The 21,821-nt window shown below is 37.7% G+C and overlaps 1 protein-coding gene across 4 annotated transcripts in view; it reads right to left on the bottom strand.

Moving 5' to 3' along the window:
* The window catches only part of MID1 (midline 1), a 332,661-nt gene that overhangs the window by 185,006 nt on the left and 125,834 nt on the right, over positions 1-21,821 (bottom strand). The window contains exon 1 of one of the 4 annotated variants that reach the window (XM_019651228.1): positions 15,191-15,413. The exons of 1 other annotated variant lie outside the window; for it this stretch is intronic. The gene's annotated coding sequence lies outside the window, so the exon portion shown is untranslated. Of the gene's footprint in view, positions 1-14,212; positions 14,262-15,190; positions 15,414-21,821 lie in introns of those variants that run through there. 2 more of the 4 variants (XM_019651229.1, XM_019651231.1) reach the window with 2 other exon arrangements.

The following is a 21,821-nucleotide window of genomic DNA, read 5'->3' as shown; positions in this document are numbered from 1 at the left end:
GGCAAAGCGTCTTGTTTTATTGACTATGGAGCACATTGTTGTGTTTGAGTCATGTAAATGACCAGGGCACAAAGGAAAGGGCCCACAGCAGCCCCTGCTCAATCAGGACGGCGCTGGGGTCTTTCCTCGCTGACACATGCCATTTACGCAGCATGGGAAGGCATTTCTTTCAGAAAGCCTCCCTCCCTGGGTGCTGCGAACTGGTCTTTGGAGACTTTTACAGATCTCCACATCTTTCAGGCTCCATTCTGCAGGGGGAAAAAGAATACACAATAATGAAGCCCTTGCTTTTGTTTTAAGGCCAAGATATTTCTATAGAAATTTTGCATTCTCTACCTATTCACACATGTTTGTTTCCAGGCTGCTGGTCTTGTCTAATATTTCAACTTTCTATCAGTTTCTGTCACTTAGAAGCAAAGTAGGAGACTTTCTCTTTTGTTTCCCACTTACATCTCAAATATGTGTTTTTAATTAAGTATTTTACTACAGCATCAATTCGCACTGATTAGACATAATTACAGAAACAAAATATGCAGAATACATTTTAATAACGCCTGCCACCTCTGAGGGAACAATGAGGATCTAATTTAATGATCTAAGTGTTGTTTGAAAGCAACGCAGAGTTAAAAAAAATAGGAATATATTTTGAAATGGAGCTTATTAGTATTTTTGGACACAAATGTAAGATAATATGCCCTATTATCTGGATTTCAATACTTGTAATTAAAAAAATAACACTACGGCAACATTTGTTTACATGAAGAATCAAATGACACTCTTTAATAATAAAAGCTTGATCCAGTGAAAATAGTTTCAATTGTGACACTTGAGATACGCAATGCTGTGATAATTTGTAGCCCAATTTCTAAGGGAAATTTCACAATTATGAAAATAAATTTTTGGTAGTATTGTGTCAATGTCAATTTCCCGGTTTTGACACTATGTGCACTCATGGAAGGCGTCATCAGTGGGGGAAGCTGCGTGAAGGGTACACAGAAACTCTCTGGACTAGTTTTGCCACCTCCTGTGTTTCTTAAGCTATTTCAAAACACAAAGAAGTTCTAGCAAAGATCTATTTTTGATGCAGAATCAAAATGTGTTTTTTCTGACTTGTCCCTGTAGAGGAATGTGCTATCTCAGTAGAACTTATAGAATCACAATTAGAGAACCATGTGATGTATTATTGCCCACACTTGTGTGGGTGTCTGAAGTCAAAGGAGTTTGGGACAATGAGCTAACTTTCTCAAGGAAAATTCCATTTTCCTTGAGAAACTTTCTGGACTAGTTTTGCCACCTCTTGTGAAAATATAAAACCCCATATTTTCAATTCATTCATAAAAGAATTCTGTAAACGATTACGAATGAGAGATCTATTTGCTGTTACTGCTTCAGATGCTCTTCTAGTAGTTATTAAAACAGCATTTCCTATGCCCACAAACCTGGTTGCATCATGGGTCTCTCAATTTCTTTAACTTCCTCATTCTCATTTTTAAAACTTGGTAGTTAAAACCATAGTTTTGCATTCCTCCTCTTCATTAGCAAGAGATTTAAAAAAGGACTATGAAACATTCCTTTGTTTTTCACACACCAAAATTATAACTCATGCAAATGTCCATTCATAGTTCATTTGGGTGTGTTTGTGTGTGTGTGTAGCGGGGAGGTGTGTAATCATACAATGTCAGGGTCAGGAGGACCACAGCAATCACCGAATTCAACCTAAATCTTAACATATTAAACATACATATATTTAATATTTATAAGACACACTGCTGGTTATATAATAAGGCTTTGCATTTCCATGGCATTCTTTAAGGGGTCATGATAGCACACAGCTAATTTTATCCTAATAAAATCCTGTGAGTTTGGTAGAGGTCTCTACCATTATTCCCACTGAAGAAGTGGGCAGCTAACTTCCAAAGAGTCCAGCCTTTGGCTTACTCTTGTAAGGCCTGCTAATGGTGAAGTTGGGGGTTAAAATCCAGATTCCATATCTTTGCACAAGGTATTTCATTCTGGGACACATTCTCTAATGCCACAACCATGCTTAAGTGGTCTTGTTTGGTTGATATCTGCAATGGTACCACTCGGAGAAAATGTTTAATTAAAATGATAACAGAATGTAGTTCTCTTTTTAAACTGTAACAAATAAAAGCATTTTATGAATGATCTAGGAACACTGGGCCCTTTCCCTTTCCCTTTCCTTTCCTTTCCTTTCCAGCAGCTCCATTGACATACAATTCACACACCATATAATTTACTCATTTAATGTATACAAGTCAATGTTTTATTTGTATATTCACAGAGTTGTGCAACCATCACAACAATTTAATTTGAGAACAGGCTAATCTCCCATAAAAGAAACCTTGTATCATTAGCAATCACTCTCTACTCCTTCCCCGCACCGCTCCACTCCTGACAACCACTAATCTACTTTCTGTTTCTACGGATTTACTTAATCTAGATATTTTATACAAATAGAACCATACAATATGTAATCCTGTGTGACTGGCTTCTTTTACATAGCATAATGTTCATGTGCCAGTACTTCATTCTTTTTTATTGCTGAACAATATTCCATTATATGGATATACTCCATTTTATTTATCCATTTACCAGTTGATGGACATTTGAGTTGTTTTCATTTTTTGACTGTTATGAACGAAGCTGTTATGAGCATCAATGTACAAGTTTTTGTGTGGATGTATGTTTTTATTTCTCTTGGGACTATACCCAGAAGTGGAATTGCTGGGTCATACAGCAACTTTGTGTTTAAGTTTCTGAGGACCACCGGACTGTGTCCAAAGTGGCTGCACCATTTTACAACCCAACTAATGATTCATTTTCTTAGTTTGAGCTAACAAAGTCACTCTGATGGTTCCTGTCATTAATTGTAATTAATAAACTCTGAAGTCCTTTCTCTCACACACTTCTGGGTCTGGCCAGGTGAAAGGTGGGAGGGTGTATTTGCCTCACTATAATTTCAGATAAGTGATCAGGAATTAGAATCGAAACAAGGAAATTAAGGATGTGTTTACCAATTCTACATCTAGAGTGTAAACCACCTTATGGAGAGGAAGTTTAAAATTTTAGGTTGCAACAAATACACACACACACACACACAATTTCAACTTGCCATACAAAAATAAAAAAAAAAAAACTAAATCAACCAACCAGTCAAACAGAAACTCCCAATGTCAGTGTTTGCTCTGAAGAAGTTGGAGATACTTAAACTGTTTTCATAGTTCTATAGTTTTCAATAGAAGAGATAGCTTGGATAAAGACATCCACGCAAAAGCCCTCACACCTGCTTTTTGACCACAGACACACAGCTATTTAAAAAAAAATCTTCGAAGATGTATGAATACACCTTTTGTAATCTTGAGGATGCTTACGTTTCTAGACAGGGATCAATACAGACCCTGGCTTTAAAGGCAAGCTGGGGCACCTTCTGGAATGTAACACACATGCTTGGTCCCTGACAAATAGAGTAAAAGTTTGGACGTGAATTAGATTGGTTCTTTTATGCACAAACCTAGCAACACTCTGACTCGCTCTTTCTGTGTGGCCAGAAAGGTATGCACTAGAAAAGGGGTGGATGCAAGTATTTCCTGGACTGACACTGTCAGGGGGCTGAAGTGGCCATCTTTTCTTCTTCACCTTGGTTTTTATAATATCCATCAGTTGGTGCTTTTGGCTTGTTCTTAGCTGTGTCCTACATGGCCCGATTCCAGCTAAGCCAGTAGAAAGCTACAAAGGAAAATTGTGTGGGATGTTTCTCTTATTCCATGGTCTCTTCCTGTGTCACTCCCCACCATGATAACCTGACAAATTTTCTGGCTGGGGCACAATCTCAAGCAGAAATAGCTGGAAGTTGTTGAGTGGAAATGGAAGAGATGAAGAGGAAGAAGGAATGAGTATAAAGAAAAAAGATAGAAAAGATAGTAAAATAAGGAATGAGTATATCATAAGACAAAGGTCAAAAGCAAGGAAGGGTGACAGAGACCAAAACAAAAAAAAAACCCAAGAGAGATGCATCCTTCGGCTGAAGGTGCTACGATATCCTCCTGGGATCATCCAAGTTCTCCCTGAGGACTTCATGCCCTTGGTTTGTGCAGTAATTTATTGGCAATGCTCAAATTGAGTCTGCAAATGACTTCAAATCTCAGCAGGAGTTACCAGTGGTTTATAGCTTCACAACTTGAAATTGAAACTCAAAATGCCCTTGATAAACTGCAATATTAAAAAACAAAGAGAGGAAATCTCCTCTAGGTTACAGAACAGCACACAAATAGAAAAACAAATTATGTTTATAAAATGCAAGCAGAATAAACAAAGCTAGCCAGCTAACTAATAGCAAGCACTGATTATAAAAGCAAGTTGAATATGGAAGTGCACTAAAGTTTTAAATACCTATCCTGAGGAAATCTGTCCATTCAGACTATTTTAAAGGTACTCCAACTAGTTCTGAGCTGTGCAATTAAAGAGGGGGTGTGGAGAACTTGGAAAGAGATCAGAGGAAAGTCACAAAGACGATCAAAGGGTTGAAGAAAAGACCTGAGAGGAAAGAGTCAGGGAGCTGGAAAAATTCAACCTGAAGAAGAGAAGCGTAAGGAGATATTTTAATTATGGTCCTCAACTACAGGAGGGGCTTTTCAAAGCTCTCCATTTCCACTATGGATGGACTGAGAGGCAAGAGGCTTAATTATGCAACATGGGAGAGTTTGGGTTAGGTATAAAGAATTTCCTGACATGAGAGATGGTAAGTAATGAAATGGGCTCCTGATCGTGGATGGGAATAATGAATATCTTTCTCTAGTGTCTTAGAAAACAGACAAGACTCTCATATATTTCGGGTGGCTTACACACCTTGCTATCTAGCACTGAGGGTAGAATGAGGGAGTGGATATATGCTAACATTCTAGAAACACACACTCTAGTACTTTGGTTTTACTTCAGATTTGTGTATTCATCACTCGCCTGGCCAGATTTCTCATATTTCTAGGGCTTTACACAAAATGTCTTGTCTGGCATATCATTTTCATATGTAACCATTTCATTTGTGAAAAGGAGCACTGGAAAGTGTCTTTTGAAGAGCAGGAATTTGTTGAAGAAAAAAAGTCAGCTAAACAAGACCCACAGGGTAGGATAGGGGTGGGGGTGGGGTAAAGCACCTCAGAGTGCATGCTGGGATTCAGGCTAATTAAGATGTTGACTGAATCTATGCTAATCATGTCCCACCAGACTCTGCTGGATTAGTATGTAAATTGGTAAACTCTGTTCTGAAATTGCCCTACCAGCTGAGGTCTAATTACTGACTAGACATAACAAATAATAATGGGATTTGTATTTTAGGGTGTTTAATTATGGAAATACACGTCTGGAAAAAATACCAGTTGTATTGCACAGAAAGAGACTTCATAATGTTTTATCAAAGGTTTATGAAATTTTATACCTTTAATAACAGCACCACGAACTGGGATGGGTGGGGGATCCTTTCCAAAATCTAGCATTTGTGAAGGGGGACCAGAATCACAATGATTGATTCACTGCTTGAGTGATTTCCCCCAAAGCTTCTCAAAGACTAATTGTTTCATTGCTGATACACAGCATCTTGTGAGCTTTTAGTTCTATCACCAAAAGAACTGGAACTCATCCATGAAGAATAACCAAGATGCAATGGATTTAACCCAATGATTCCGTAGCATGCATTCAAATGGAATTAAAATCAACAGGCCAACAATATTTGTAGGAAAGCCCCTAAAAGGTTTTCCTTCAGCAAGATTATTTTATGATACCGAAATAATTAAATTTATAAATCAGAAAATGATTAGTCCCATTCTAAAGCAAGAGTTTATTTCATGGATGTAGAGAAAAGCAGCTTGAGCTCTAGCAGTCACTGAATGGGTATCTTGGAACAGAAACTTCTTTGCAACCATTTATGGCATCACTCTGTGACCCACCCTTTCTGAAAAAGAACTAACATAGGAAGAGTTATAAACAGTATTGTGAACAGAGTCGTAATACTGCCTGTATTTGCCCACCATATTGCCATTTCTCACATGATTTTAAAGGCATATGGGTGATCATTAAATCTTTATTAGGTTTTACATCATAAAATAAATTATTCATGTTGTTCTAATACATACTGATATCTTTACAGCCCTTCTGTCCACATTTAGCTAAACAAATCTCATTTGCATATCATTTTTATTTTAATTTAGGACAGTTTTGTTCCAAAAAATATAAGGCTCAAAAGCCTATGATGTCCCAATTATGTGCCAGTTTCCCACACTTTTCTTGGGTTCACATAGTGCATTACTAATGAGGAAAAGTTCACATAATTAACAAAGATGGATGATTTCCCTTTACTTATAAGAAGTTTTAGAACATTCATTCTTGCTGTTATGTGGCAAGAGGAGAGTTATTATCAAATAAAATTCAGCGAGCAAGCTTGTGTTTGCAGTAGCTTCAAGCCTCTCTGTATTTGAAGTTACACAAGTATACGGAAATTAAATTTGTTGATCGCCTTAACTGGAATTAGTGAAAATAAAGCATTAACCTATCTTTGTGGTGCAGAACTACAGGGAAGGATCATACAGTATTATGTGACCTGAGGATATCTTAACTTTGTAATGGAAATTCACTGAATAAAATAATTTTTAATTGAGGGCTCAGGCTGTTTTTCTTTGCAGATCCTATTGGCATACTGATAACTGTATGTATTTAGGTTTTGACTGTGGATTTTAGCTTCTTTTTTCATTAGTTTTATAGGACACACTAGGAGATGTTTGATTCCCTGATGGTGGATGAAAAAAGCTGAACAAACTTTCCCTTTTGATATGATAAAGTTCTCACCTTCAAGCACTGCTATTAAGCTTGCATGATGACATCTTCCTGTAGGCAATATATCACTGAAACACTATTTTGAATGCTATTTCCCAATGCCCACAGGCACCTGTCAGCAATTATCTATTATTTACTACTAAAACTAACCAGGACCTACTCTAAGAATTGAACCCAGGGTCAGATACTTTGGGATGATAATTCTAGCTCTGTCCCCTTCTTGTCATGATTTTTGGGAGAAGTCAACCTGGGGTTACAACATTGGTAAGGTTCACAGAAAGTGTTTTGTCAACATGTATGTAAGCAGAGTGTAAGCCTGAACAGATGTCATCTTGAAAGTAAATCTCTCAGCGATTGGCTAGCAAACTATTGGGTAAATCTCATTATTTTTTGGAATTCTCACTTTGAAGCAAATTATACAATTGCAGAGTTATCCTTTCAACAAATGGGCTTTGAAATCCTTTCATTAAAGTAAGCCACAGATTATCTTGATAAATAGGAATACTGATCCCCAAATGTACCTGACTTTGGTCATGGGGATATAACCAAACTCTCCAAGATTGCTGTTCCAAATGGAGAAATAGCATGGAGTCCTTCTCCAGGGGTTCTGAGCACCCATTTTAGCTAAGTAGGTTGAGGCGCATGTGTGCAAGCTTGGTTTGCGAGCATAATTCGTTCTGGAAACAAACTACTTGTATTGCAAGACATTGCTTGTTTCCCAAGTTAAGATGTATTAGCAATGTTTGCTAGCCTTGCGGAACACTCGCAAACCATGTTACTCACAATCCAAGGTTTTACTGTATATATATATATATATATATATATATATATATATATATATATGCATAAAGAGTCCATAAGCACATGTTCGATAATTTCACATTATAACTTCTACAAAGATAATAGAATAGTTTAAAGAAGATAAAAAGAGATGTAAAAAAGATGTTTACATATATCTTTCTTGGAAAGGATGATTAATTTTAAAAACCTCCCACATTGACACTTAAATCTTCACACCCACAGCGCAGCTCCATCCAACAGAGAAATCAATGACAATGATAATGAAGAACAGCCATATCAAGATACCAGGACTTTAAAAAACATAAACATCATTTTGGGATTCCTGAGGCATATAAGAATTTTATTCAAAGATGGTTCTATCTGGTACATTGAACCCACATCCTTTAAACACACAGGTAGCAGAGTGAGAAATGAGAGCTTGGGGTTCAAGTATGACTCTGTCAGTCATCATGCTATGACCTCAGTCAGGTTCCTTAACCTCTCTGCCTCGATTTCCGCATCTATAAGGCTTCCAATCCCATTGTAGTAGAGATTTAATGGGAGAATGTGTAGAAAGTGCATAGCACATTGAGCCATTTGATGAATGCTTGTAATGCCCCTGCATCTGATCATCTCGACCTTCTCATTACCTTGCTCTATCCCACTTCCTTTTAGGAAAGGACTATGTCATCACTTCAGATTTATCCAGAAGGCCTATTGGAACTATTTCGTTCTTGATCATCTATTTTTTTATGACTGCAATATGGTTTTCTCCATGTGGAAATAAATTCTTAGAGAGCAGGGAAATAAGAGCTTTCTCTAATTGTGCTTCTATGCCCAGTCCAGTGCTCCATACAAATGCTTTATGTTATCATGGATCACATCCTCCCAATGGCCAGGAGTCTGTAGGAATTTGCCTCAGAAAGAATCACAGTGCATCTTGATAGCAGTAATTGTTATCCCTGTGGCCCTCCCCTGGAAATGTACAGATCATTCTCATGCTAAATATCCCATAAAATTATAATTAATTGCTAAGTGAGGCAGTAAAGTGTAAGAATGAAAGCCATGGACTCTAGAGCCAGACTACTTGGCTTCAAATCCCTTCCCTATACTTGCAAATTACTCAAACTTGGGCAAGTCATATAACCTCTCTTTGTCTCAGTTTCTTCATCTGAAAAATAGGATGATAGTGATGATAATATCTACCTAAGAGGACTGGTATGAAGATTAAATAAGTGTGCTGGGAATAAAATACAGCACTCAATAAATATGAGTCCTGCTATTATTATTATCGAGGTCTTCACAGATGGGTTTTGGGCTCCATGTGTGAAAAGGTATCTCTGGCTATCACTGTATCCCCAGCTCCTAGCACTGAGTACACATCTCAGCGTCACCAATCCTCTCTATCTCCCCACTCTCCACCCGAGTTACCCAAGTCACAAACTTCCTCTCAGCTGTCCTGTCAATGCACTTTTTAATATCTCTCAAACTCTTCCATATCCCCTCTTCTCCAGACACTGTCCCAAGTCATATCCTCAACTTCTCTAACCTGCATTCTAGTTGGTGTCCTAGTTCGGCCTCCATTTCCATAAAGTTCACTCTGTAGGCTTTCTAACATGGAAACCTAACAATTTCACCTCTCCACTTGAAATCCTTCATGGCTTCCCATTACCTACAAGATCATGGAATAAATAAATATCATGTACCTATGAAGCAATATATAAAAAGGTGTGGTAGTCAGAATAATGCCCCTCCCCCAAAGATGTCCATGTTCTAATTCTTCAAATCTGTGAATATGTTATGTTACATGGCAAAAGGGACTCTGCAGATGTGATTAATGATGTTGGGATGGAAATATTTCCTTGGATCAGCTTGGTGGGTTCAATGTCATCACAAGGGTCCTTGTAACAGACAGAGGGAGGCAGGAGGGTCAGAGTCAGATGAGAGCAGAGGTCAGAGCAATATGGGACCATGAGCCAAGGCATGCAGGAAGCCTCTAGGCGCTGGGAAAGCAAGAAACAGATTCTTCCCTTGAGCCTCTGGAAGGAATGCAGCCTTGCTGATACCTTGGTTTTGGACCCATTTTGGGCTTCAGACCTCAAGGACTATAAGAAATTAAACTTGGGTTGTTTTAAGACATGAAATGTGTGGTAGTTTGTTACAGCAGTGATAGAAAAACCAATACACAAGGCAACTGGATAGACAGTGCTGACTAAAGAAATGTGCTGAGGTCAATCAGTGGCTATATTATGAATGTGCCAGGCTAATGCACTGACACATTTAGAAGTCTTTTTTATTACTGACATGCCGTTGTTTCCTTTCTCTCAACTAATAGCTTTAGAAGGGGGCAGGGATACATTCTGCCAGGTATCTACAACCCCAGCCTTTCCTCTACTCCCCTGCTAGAGGCAGGATGTAAGGCTGAAAGGGGATGGAAACTCACATCTCTATACAAATAGAGGACTAGACAAAATTGCATCCCAGCTTGCTTGCAGACTGCAGTCCCCTGCTAAATATATGGTGAAAGCCAGGGCTGGCATGGCCAAAAACCAAACCAAATTTGCTTCTCATTTCCCCTAACCAAGCAAATCTTATATGCTTCATTACTTTACCCCCTGCCCCCCAGTTTTACTGAGAAATAATTGACATATATCACTGTATAAGTTTAAGGTATACAGCATGATGGTTCAATTTACATATATTTTGAAATAATTATCCAACAGGTTCAACTAACATCCATCATCTCATATAGATACAATATATAAAAAGAAAGAAGAAAAGAAAAACTTTTTCTCCTTGTGATTCAACTCTTAGGGTTTACTCTCTTAAAAACTTTTCAGCATATTGTGGATGGAAAAGGGGCCACAGGTTAAACCTGACAAGCTCAGGAGACTGAAAATAGACACATAGGATGGCGTGAACATAAATATTCCTAACTAAGGTGGGCCATGGTGGGAAATCGCATCCTTGGCCTGTAGCTTCCTTGACCACGGTCAATCTTTTTACCTTACGTGAGCCTGTCTGTCATCTTTTTTGCATCTAGAATAACTGCCCTTGGAATGTCACTAGTCCCTTTTTCCAGACCAGAGCAGGAAGCTACAGAATCCCTCATTATTATGCTTGTCCCCTGATTACCACCTCTTTGTGCTGTAAAGAGTGAACTATTAACTATCCTGCACCCACCTATGTAAAAGAAGTACCTGTCTCTCCAATTTACTTTTATCCAATCCCAGAGGTTTCCCACTTTGTTTTCTCCCTCCCCCTTCATCTACCACCAATGGATTTCATGTAACCCTCCTCCTTTGATTCTAATGTATAAAATAAGTTGCAAAATGGAGCATTTTCTCAATCCCTTGAGACTTTGCTTCCTGGTAATTGTCATCGGTTTGGCTCAGATAAACTCTTACAAGCTTTCTCTTAGGCTGGATGTTTTTTCACCGACAATATCACATGGCAGTGTTCACTACAGTGCTGCATTCTATATTTTAATTTTAATCTAATATGTTGTTTCTACATTGACATTCAAAAGCAGTTTTTACACATAAAGATGTACAGCATCTGTCCAATCCATATTTGTATCTGTTGGTTGTCAGCTCATAAAGGAAGTTAGGGAACAAGCTGAAACTGTCAAGGGAGATTCTCAAGATAAGCTGTAGGAAATTATCAATTGATATGGGGTCTGGGAAGCAAGACATGGGTATTAAGAGAGCAATCCAGAAGTGGCTAAGAAGAGCAGGGGACAGATCTGGGTTTTCTACCTTAGTAGTCACACGACATGATTGCATTCTTAAATTCTCTGGGCCTCAGTGTCCTCATCTTTAAAATGGGCATTATAATACCGATTCTGCAGCATTGTTGAGGTGATTAAATAATGCCAAGCTTGTGAAGAGGCCAGGGCAGTGTCTGTCACGTGGTGGATTCAAGAAACGCTCATTTCTTTCCTATGATGTCCTTTTCCTATTGATATTATAAATTATGTACATCATTGTCATATAGCATTTAACAAGACCAAAACATGAACAAAACCCATCCAACAGAAAAAATGAATATATCAAGGCAGAAAATGAGAAGCAACAGTAATTTATAAACTGTGAACATTAAACTGCTGAACCACTTTGGTCCATATTTTCCTGACTTGTGTAATGGCCAGATGGATTCACAAGAAATGTTACTTTTGAATTATTTAAATGCCCAGCAAAGAGAATAACACCCGGCGGGTCTTGTGCACTGTGAGAGGATTATTGATTACCTCCACTCCCAGGTTCTAAGTAGCAAGTAACATTTTTTAATGTATTAATAATTCAGAAGAATGAGCATTTGTTGTTGTTGCTGTTGCTGCTGAAACCACATTCACCACTGAACCTGTGAACATGCAAACAATTGTTCAAACAGTAAAACTTGGTCTTTCCTCTTCTGGCCTTGGTCGCCTCTTCAGGGAACCCCACCAAAATATAGTTTGCATGTCTACCAGCAAACGTGGGCCACTCTAGTGACACCCAGGCACTCAATAAATGCATGCCAGATGGATGAAAATCTCATAAGGTGGTAGTGAAAAATGACCAGCAAAAGTATTTTGAAAGATCAATCTGGAAAGAAAATCAATTCTAATAAACTTGACGCTCTTGGGCTCAAATATTATGAAGGTAAATAGCCTCTGGAACTGTTACAAGCATGCAGCAGAGAACAGTAAATAACATTGATCAAAACTCCCAGGCGTCCTCAGAGTTCACAGAGAAATTGATGAACTGTTAGCTCACACTCAGGATCCCCAAATTAACTGGCTGCATTCTGTAAACAATTCCTAAAAGCAAAGATAAATCTGTTGGGTTGAATTAGCATTTCAGTTGAAGAAGAATGGGAATTAAAATTGAAAGCGAATTGGCTTTCATTTTTTTTTGCAAAGGATACCGCAGGCAAATGATTAGCTCATTTTAGAGAAACAGCATATATTCTTTCAGGTGTTCATATTAATATCCATGCAGAAAGAAAAACAATTTAAATACCCACTTTTAAAAAATCTGATTGGAATTACTGAAATAAATGTCACACGTTTTCAATTTTTGAATGCTTTAATAATCAGGACATTTTAAGACTGCAACGTTGAGTAGAAAATACTCTACGGATCTAATTTCAATGGAAAGTTGTAGACCTAGGTAATCAGTTGGTGTTGAATCATTTTACTTGATCATAGTTTTCCTGAAGTACAGATTCATTAGGAATAATAATAAGTATATTATTTGGTATATGTTAAGTTTAGAAACTAAACATCTACCATCAGAACTTTGCATAGAGGAAGGCTTTTAGTGATATTTTAATGAGGAAGAAAACATTGCAGAGTCAGCTACATTAGGCAGCATCCAAACTTTCTCAGAGAAAAACACCAACCACAACAAAGATGACCAGCCCTCCTTGTGAGGCGGAGGAAAGGAGGGCAGGGTTTGTAGGAATTTGCTTCTCAGCTCTGAGGACAAGCTTCCGGACTTGTCCATCACAGAAACAGCAGCTGTCTCTCACTTACATCTTCTTCACACACCCTCCAACTCACAAGGACTTTAGTGATTTGCTTGAGGGATAATTTGCCTCCTCAAACTGTATTAATATATTTCTAAACTATTCAGGCTCAAGTTTCCCAGGATATAAAAAGGGTATTTGTGTGGCGATATATATATATATATATATATATATATATATATATATATATATATATATATATATATATACACACACACACACGCACACTGGAGGTGCCAAAAATATATGCACATGACTTGTATTCATCTTTTGTTATCGGTATATATTATTACAATTTTAATACAGTTTTTTCCTTTCTTAAAATGTGTATACATTTTTTTGGCACCCTCGGGGTGTGTGTGTGTGTGTGTGTGTGTGTGTGTGTGTGTGTGTACATATAATCTCGCCACACAAATATCCAAGTCAATTCTAAAAATAACAGAATGGAATTGGGGAGTAAGAAGTAACGTTTGCCAAATAAGGCTGTGTGAACCAGCTGATTCCTTGAAAATGCTGAAGGAGATGTGGTACCTATTCTTTCTGAGTTTTCCTCATTTTAGTGGGACTACTCTCCCCTTATCTCACGCTGTCTGACACATAATCTCAGTACAACTTGGTTTATCAGCAGTGGCTTTAGTCTGCACAGCCCTAGTTACAAAACAGGTGAAACGTGCAATGGTAAATACATTCTCACAGGAAATAATTTGGAATTTTCCAGAAAGGCTCAATTTTCTCCTATCCCATGTAGCTGTACCCCCAAACTAATCAAATTTAGATATACATGCTTTAAAATATGATTATCCTATAAATAAGTGCATGCCAAATGGAGTATAGCTTCTGCCTGTGCATATGTTTTAAGTCAGATACTCAAAGTGATGCTAATCAAGTTTGGGAAAAGTAAGATTATGCTATGACTAGCAGCTCTTTGTGCAGAAAACAGCGCCTTTCTCATACATTAGACAGGGACAATGCAGGATGTCCCCAGAATCGCTCACCAGTTTCCCTTCCTACCAACACCGGCACTTTAATAAAGCAATTACACTAGCATCCCAGGGCAGTAGAAAAAAAGGAGCCTTACCAGTTTCTCCTACCGTAGACGAAGGAAAAGAGGTCCCCAGCTGCTCTGGGTTTCTTAGCGTCACTTGACTGAGGGGGACCACGAAAGCTCAAGTCTTCCTTCCCTTGGTTTGCTTTCTCCCCAGCAGCCTCTCCCAGGCTTTTTCTCACAAAGCACTCTCCTATTCTCTAATCCCCTCACAGGCAAAACCGGCGGACAAACCAAATGACTTCTGCAGAAGTGCCTCTCCTGGGAAGCAGGAGGGGAGGGGGAGGGGGCGTTTGCTAGCATTAATTCCTGCAAGGCCAATCCTCAGAGAGGCTTCGAACCGGACCTCTGTGCTCCTCAGCGGCAGGACGCAAAGTCCCAAGACCGGGACAGGAGGGTCCTGGCAGGGCATGGAAATGCGCTTCTGCTCCTGCTATACCTCCCAAATGCCAGTCTCATCTCTCAGGGATGGGAAAGGCGGCTCAGCCTAAAACTTCATCTGAGGTCCATACCCCTTTATACTCCCTCCCAGAACGGAATAATTTCAAACAAGTTACTGAGCATTCAGCTAGTAGCTGCCCAAATTTACCTAGCACTGTAAGAGCCCTTGACAATTTCCAGCAGCTGTTTGTTTTGAATTTACCCCCAAACTGAAAATAAACCAAAAACATCAAGGCAGAATATCAAATACGAAAACATGAATCTACATGCTCTAGCAAAGGTCTTGAAAAATTACTGTTTTTACAAAAATTCCTTTTTAAAAGATCATGTTTTAAAGATAGTACATAAAAGTAAATTGCTAAGTTGAAGGCATGATCTTTCTTAAGATCTAAAGTGTACCTCATCTTTCCAGAGGACAGAGTTCACCCTTGTATGTCACGACAACATTCACACCTTAAAAATCGAAATCCCCTTCCAACGTGAGACAAACATCTTACATGTATTTCCAATATGCCATAATCAATCTGGAAGTCCCCCCTTTCCCCTTGAGTTTTTAAAAGGAAGACTTACCTTTTGAGTGCGTCATTTAAAACCCCGAAATGAATAAATCAAAGAGGAGACAAGCAGATGGCACAGTTCTAGATTTTGCAATGAGGGCTGTTTGCCTTGGAGTCATTATTTCTAAGGCGATGCTGCTGGGCTGGTGCCTGTGTTCGGCAGCTTGCCATTTGGGCCTTTGAAACAGAATGAATCGGCTTCACACCACCAGCTCCACTACACACTAGCACTTCAGAATGCCCAAACTGGGGCATGCCGCCTCTTTCTGTAGTGACCCTGAATAGAATCAGAGGTGACGGTTTGATGGATGAGTTGCCCAAGAGACAATGTAATCTGTGACATCACAGTCCTGGCTGCACCCCCTACCCCAGGCCTCCTTCCAGCCTCTCCTTTCTGGAAAGAAAACTGCCTCTGCTTGGTGACAATGCCATCTCAATAGCAAAAATGAGCCCGGGGTGCATAGCAAATGCTGTAACTTATCTGTCTTTCTTAACTTCAATTTTCTGACTCTGCTTTGCTGGGGTAAGGGAAGTAGGACGAGATATGAATGCACTTGGTAGAGAATTCAGACAAGACCAAGCAAACGTGCACATTTCAATAGTCTAAAAGTTTATAACCTGACAACAAAATAGTAACCTTCAAAAGGAACATTTTGGGTTTTTAAAATATCACTATTAAAACACTTGCACGATACTGATGTCTTTCTGTTACACGCAGTTTACGATAAAATTATATGTAAGCAAAGGCAAAGATATTTAAGTATCTACTTTCAGACTTAACTGGAGCTCAGTTAATATCACACTTTTCTTGATAATAAAAGATTTTCCTTCTTCTCATTATCAAGTAACATATAGCTCCTGCATCAACCTTGGTCATTTTGCTCGATTCTATGCCTTATTCTCCGTACCAGTATTCACCACTAGTCTTTTTTTTTTCTTTTAAAGTGTTTATTAATTAAGTCTTACTTTTTTAAAATTATTTTTTATTGTGAAATACACATTTTTTAGAATTAGTTTCATCTGTACAACACAGTGCAATAGTCATACTTTTTACCCCTCGAGGCGACAACCCCTCTCCCCCAATCTGCTGCCCCACTTCCCCCCAATATCATACATATCTATTACAATCCCCTTGACTCTACTCCCACACTATACTCCACGTCCCATGACTATATATATATATATATATATATATATATTTCACTTATAGTTGACATACAATATTATACAACATCAGCTTCAGGTGTACAGTGCAGTGATCAAGCCTCTACCCCATCCATGATGCGGTCTCCCTAGCAAGATATTGCACCACTAGTCTTAACATTTAAAATAACACTTCATTAATCCATTTGAACTTCTAATACAAACTTACTTGCAAATAAAAACTCTAATATCTTTACAGCTTTCACCATCACCTCTATCTTTTTCACCTATTTAAATCTCAGATATTCAGTACAAGGAGAATAAAAAAATCCAGAGATATCTCTATCTCTATCATCTATATCTATCTCTCTATCATCTATCTATTTATCTATCTATCTATCTATATCTACCTATCTATCTATGATTGATAGATCTAGCTACACAAAAATAATTTAAAAAATTACATGGCAAAACCCTGCCTAAGCCAAGTCAAAACAAATGATGAATGGGGACAGAGGGTCCAGCTCCTTTGTGTTTAATGAGTGCCTGACCTTTGGAAAGAGAAAAACCTACCACCCAAAATAAAATTAGGCAATGGCTATGAAACAGAGAAGACATATAATTGGTCTGTAAATGTATGGGAAGATCTTCTTTCTCACTTGCAGCAAAAAAATTGCAAATTAAAACTACACTGAGATACCATGTCTTGCCTAACAGAGCATGCTAAATTCACAGGTTTGGCCCCATACGCCGTCGGTGAAGCTCTAGGGAAACAGGTGTTCTCATAGGTTGCTGGTGGGAGTACAAAATACTACCCCAAATATGGAGTGGATTTGGCAACAAATAATACATTTACAGATGCATGCACCCTTCCCTCTGGCACTTCTAGGCATCTTCCTCAGAATCACCAGTAAAGCATAACATGTCACACCTTCAAGCAAAATAATGGAAACTACATGAATACCAAGCAGTAGGCGGATTAATCTATGGCACATCTACACAGTGAAGTACTATGCAGCTGCAGACAAGAATGACAGATCTCTGTGTACTGATATGGACAAATGCCCAGGTAATCAATACAAAACATAGAAGAGGGCATGAGGCTGAGAAAAATAAGGAAAGCACAGGGGGAGGACTAAATGTCTACATATGTATGTGCCTGTATTTGAAAAAAACAGAAAAACAGGAACTCTGGAAGGATAAACAAGAATCCAGTAGGGAGAGGGAATGAATGGAGGTGAGATTCCTCTGTGTTTATGCATTCTTTCATGTCAGAGGCTGGCAACCTACGGCCTGAGGACCAAAACAGCCCTCTGTTTTTGTAAATAGAGTTTTATTAGAACATAGCCACACCCATTCATTGCATATTGTCCATGGCTACTTTTGTGCTTCAGTGGCAGGACTGAGAACTTGCAGTCGTGGGCTGTGTAGCCCACAAAGTCAAAAATGTTTACTCTCTGGCCCTTTACAAAAAAAAATTTGCAGACCCCTACTCTGTGCAATGAATTTTAGCATAATGCAAGAGACAGCATTAAGAAGATGGGGTAGATGTCCCTGGTTTCTACTTTAAAAGATGTTAACTTAAGATCAGAATACTTGTGTTCAAGTGCTGGTTGTCTCTGTCCGATTATTTCAACTTCTCTGGACTTGCTTTCACCATCTGCAAAGTGAGGACCCCTTGGCTTTGCTATGAGGATCCAATAAAACAATGAAAACAAATATGGAAGCACCATGTAAACTCAAAACTACTATACCAACCTAAGATATTATTATTATCATATTATATTGGAAGGTGACAATACACAGACACACACACATTCACATATAATTTGTAAAGATAATTGATATTAGAATAGCCATGACACTTACAAAATTTGCAGCACTTAACACAAAAACATTGCCTTTAAACTTTTCTCCACTTGACATTTTTAGGTAATAATTATATCGGCGATGGGCACATGGTGGCTCTCAGCTCTTGTCTGTTCTCCACAACCAGTGAAGTCATTGCATCTGGTCATCTGACAATATTGACTCAGAGGTAAAACCCTACTCAGGACAAGGTCTTCAGAGTACCCTAGAATTATTTAGTCTTCAGAAAGCTCTAGAAACTTTTAGACTCAAATATATCTTTAAGTTCTAGCAGTTAAAATGCATCTAATAAAGGTTACCTTATTATGAAGTATGGTATATGAAGTGACTAAGTGTATTAGAGTTCCACCTGGGGATTCTATGTGTAAAATATGTAATCAGACTCGAGAAAGAGATTCACCCTCAAAATTCATATTTGCATAATCACCTTGTCTTCTTAATTTAAATATTTGAATGTATTATCTTTAATTTAACAGTCAGAACTTCTCTTTGATAGAAATAGCAGTGGTTTTTCCCATTGTCAGTGATCTTTCATTTTAACAAATTTCTAGTGATTGATTTTACCAAAGTATTTTAAGTTTAATTATTTCTAAACCATACATATCTGAGCCTCTAAACTACATTGAAGTTTGATGTCCAAACTTGCATCAAAATCCTCTAAAATATGCATATCCTTTGACCTGCCCTTCGATTTTGGGAATAATATTAAGGAAATAATGCTACCCATACCATTGTGTTCAGATATTTTTTAATGTTGTTGGTGCTTTGCTAATATAAACATCACTTGCATATATATATATATATATATACACACACACACACACACACACACATGTATATGCTTATATTAGCAAAGCAACAACATTAAAATACTAGTGATGATAGAAATGTCCAAAAATAAAAAAAATGTCTACAAAGTTGTGATATGGTCATTCAAAGGAATATTGCTATTCCTGTTATCTACTGCTGTGTAACAAACTACCTGGAAACAGTGACTTAAGCCACATGCATTTTACTCATAAATCTGTGATTTTCAAAGTGTTCAGCAGCGACAGCCACCTCAGTTCTACTTGGCATCAGCTGCTGTGGCTTAAAGGCTAGAGGCTGGACGGGCAGCTGATGCTGGCTGTTGCCCGAGACCTTAGCTTGGGCTGTTGGCTAGAAGACCGACACACAGCCTCTCCTGTGTGGTGTGGGTTTCCTCAAAACATGGTAGCTGTGTTCCAAAGGTGAGTGTTCCAAGAGAGGCCTAGGTAGAAGCCACATCACCTTTTACAATCTCTCTTGGAAGTCATGTGGAGTCACTTCTGGTAAATTGAGGCAATCATAAAACTTCACCCAGGTTTAGTGTAAGGGGACAGAGATTCCACTTTTATGGAGCATGACAAGGTTCAGAAAGTGAGGGGGGCGAATGGAAAGGTTGATGTCATTTTGGAAAGTACAATCTGCCATAATTATGCAGCTATTAAAATGATATAACAGATCCAAATTTATTGACATGGAAGACACTCAAGTGAGAGTGAATGCCGAGTTGACAGAACAGCAAATATGGTGCCATCCAGTAGAAATAACACTGGCATATAATGGACACTCAACATTTATTGAATAAATCTTTGTATAAAAATGAATTACATGTTATGTTTGTGACAATATTGAAAACATTCTAAGAAAAGCTACATCAAAATGTGAACATTGGTTATATGTCTGTGACAGGATTGTAGTTTTAGTGAGTTTCTAATATTCTTATAATGAATGTTCATAGAGAATTAAAAGGTATTTCAAATTGGACCTTGGAAGACAATAATCTGAGTTGATTGTCAGAAAGGTTGACCTAATTTTTCTTTTTTAGATAAGTGAAAGCTAATTAGATTGCTTCCCAGCAAAGTACTTCTTCCTTCCTGCTTATTGGAAGAATTTATTGTTTAGCTACCTATAAGCATCTAATTGATGTAAAGTATTTAAGGGATATAAAGTAAGAACTTTCTCTTTCATTTGTAACAAAAAGAGCACTGGCAACATAAAATACATTAAAAAAAGATAGATCATGAAAATAAATATAACTGGTCTTCACATTAGTCATGGGTGAGAATAATATTCACATATTAATCACTGAAGTAGCAGGATATAAACGGGGACCAGGATAACAGAAAAGAAAAACTTTGGCTACCTTTTCCTGAACATTCATATTTTTAAAAATGTATGAAAATACAATTTATTTTTGGAAGCAAAATTGCTAACTTCTCATATAACAAATACTTTGAAAGTGCTGTTCAACCAAGATTTTAGAAATGATACATGGACAAATTTGAATGTAGAATTTCCTCTTGTGGTAAGAAAAGAATAGTCAAGAGTGTCAAATTTGGGTTATTGGATGAAGCTGGATTAAACAAACAATCCTGATCTAATGAGTCATTTGTATGACACGAGAAGAAGATAGTTTTAACTGAATTCATAAACTGGTTTAACAGTAATCAGCTTTTAGTAAATTTTGCCATGTTTGTATTCAACGGTAGTCATTTCCTTTTACTTGACCCCAATTGAAATCTGTAATACTTTATGCTAGAGGTCTTCCTTCAACCCTTGAAAGGGCACTCCTCTAAAAGAATGCCCAGGTGAACTCAGCCCTGATTCTCTAGAAACAAAAAGAGTTCCACTGTCAACTCTTAATGACAAAATCTTTAACATCCTGAATAAATACAGTTCCTCTCGTTTCTGGGAGCTACTTGTCTCTGTCCTCCTCTGGACTTGGATCATGATTCACTTGAATCATGTGCATGTGCACACACACGTAAGTTTTATTGATCCAAGGAGTCATTCAATCATAAACTTAATCTCTCAGAAGCAAGTACTGCTCTATGATGTCACGTGTGCTGTAGGAGTGTGGAACACCAAAGTCCAGGCTTTCTGGAAGGCCACCGTATTCTCTGCAGAAGAGGAGCTGCACTTCATCTTTCTAAAATGATTTTTGTTTGTAAGTTAATTGCTTTAAGTAATAATGCTCATTGTATAAAATGTGGATATTTTTTAAAAATCTAAGAAAAAAATCACCTATAATTCAAAATCGAAGTGATAACCTCTATCTATAACTGTTTGATACACATATTGATAGATAGATAGATCCATAGATATAACATTCAACTATTTGAGTTGCATATATATATATATATATATATATATATATACATTTTTACATCATATCTTTTTAAAGTGTCATTATTTTTTAATTTTTAACAACTTTATTCAAGTATAGTTTATATATCATAAAATTCATCCATTTTATATGACTTTTAGTAAATTACCAAGTTCTGCAAGCATCATGAAATTTAGTTGTAGAACATTTGTTTACAGTTTATCCCCATTCCTACCCCTAGCTCCAGGCAACTCCTTCCTATCTCCATAGATTTGTCTTTTCTGGACATTTCGTATAAATGGAATCATACAATACATGTTTTTTTGTGTGTGGCTTCTTTTACTAAATAAACGGTTTTTGAGTGCCAATCATGTAGTAACATATATCATTATTCCACTAGTTTTTATTGCTAAATAGTGTTGGTAGCTCTTCATCAAACTTAGCATTAAAAACATTCAGGTTTAACTACTTCTTTGGGTCTTCATTTCTTTTTTTTTTTTTT

This window comes from Hipposideros armiger, unplaced genomic scaffold (assembly GCF_001890085.2).
Source record: "Hipposideros armiger isolate ML-2016 unplaced genomic scaffold, ASM189008v1 scaffold_155, whole genome shotgun sequence".
Taxonomy (NCBI): Eukaryota; Metazoa; Chordata; class Mammalia; order Chiroptera; family Hipposideridae; genus Hipposideros; species Hipposideros armiger.
The sequence above is the reverse complement of the archived record's forward strand: the minus strand, read 5'-3'. Positions and strand labels throughout refer to the sequence as shown.